This window comes from Echinops telfairi, unplaced genomic scaffold (assembly GCF_000313985.2).
Source record: "Echinops telfairi isolate 266 unplaced genomic scaffold, ASM31398v2 ScPeMD7_6;HRSCAF=24_1, whole genome shotgun sequence".
Taxonomy (NCBI): Eukaryota; Metazoa; Chordata; class Mammalia; order Afrosoricida; family Tenrecidae; genus Echinops; species Echinops telfairi.
The window spans coordinates 22,294,127-22,295,743 of NW_022103903.1; positions in this window are offsets into that span (position 1 = coordinate 22,294,127).

Sequence of the window (1,617 nt, forward strand, 5' to 3'; positions counted from 1 at the left end):
TAAACCTAAACCAAAGCTAGCCCTATTCCAAAACCTAAGCCTAAACCTAGCCCTAACCGTAAACCTAACACTAACCGTAACACTAATGTTAACCCTAACACTAACACTAACCCTAAACCTAACCCTAACCTTAAACCTAAGGTTAAACCTAAGCCTAAGCCTAACCCCAACCCTAACCTAAAACTTAACCTATGCCTAAGCCTAAGCTTAACACTAACCCTAACCCAAACCATAAACGCAACCCTAAACATAAACCTAAACCTAAACCTAAGCCTAACCACGACTGTATCCCTAAACCTTAACCTAAGCCTGAAACTAAACCTAACTCTAACCCTAACCCTAAACCTAACCCTAATCCTAATGATTACCCTAACCCCAATCCCAAACCTAACCCTAAACCTAATCCAAACTTAAGCCTAAACTTAAGCATCACCCTAAGCCTAAGCCAAGCCTAAGCCTAACCCTAACCCTAACCCAAACCCTATGCCTAAATCTAACCCTAAGCTTAAACTTAATCCTAACTCTAAACCTAAAACCAAACCCAACCCTAAGCCTAAGCCTAACCATAATCCTAACCCTAAACCTAAGCCCAAGCCTAAGCATAAGCTTAAACTTAAGCCTAAGACTAACCCTAAACCAAAACCAAATGCTAAACCTAAGCCTAACCCTAAGCCTAAGTCTAGCACTATCCCTATCACTAAGCCTAAATCTAACCTTAACCCTAACCCTAACCCTAACCCTAAACATAACACTAACTGTAAGCCAAACCCTAAGCCTAAGTTTAAGCTTAAGCCTAACCCTAACCCTAACTCTCACTCTAAGCCTAAATCTAACCCTAACCCTAAATCTAAGCCTAAGCCTAAGCCTAACCCTGACCCTAACCCTAAACTTAACCCTAAACCTAACCCTAACCCTAATCCAAAACCTAACCCTAAACCTAAACCTAACACTAACCCAAACCCAAACCTTAAGACTAACACTAACCCTAACACTAACACTAACACTAAACCTAAACCTAACCCTAACCCAAACACTAACCCTAAAGCTACACTAAGCATAACTCTAACCCTAACCCTAACCCTAACCATAAGCCTAAATCTAACTCTAAGCGTTACCATAAACCTAACGCAAACCCCAACCCTAACCCCAACTACATATCCAACCCCAAGCTTAGGCCTAAGTCTAACCCTAATCCTAAGACTACACCTAACCCTAACCCTAAACCTAAGCCTAACCCTAACCCTAAAGCTAACCCTCACCCTCACTCTAACCCTATCCTTAAGCCTAAACCTAACACTAAACCTAAGCCTAAACCTAACCCAAAACCTAACCCTAAACCAAACCCTAAGCCTACCGTAACCAAACACTAACCCTAACACTAACTCTGACTAAGCCTAATTCTAACCCTAACACTAACCCTAAACCTAACCACAACCCTTACCCCAACCTCAACCCTAAGCCTAAGCCTAAATATAATTCTAAGCATAAGCCTAAGCCTAAAACAAACCATAAACCTAACCCTAAGCCTAAACATAGGCCTAAATCTAAGATCAAACCTAAGCCTAAACATAAGCCTAACCCTAACCCTAAACCTAAACTTAAGCCTAAGCCTAACCC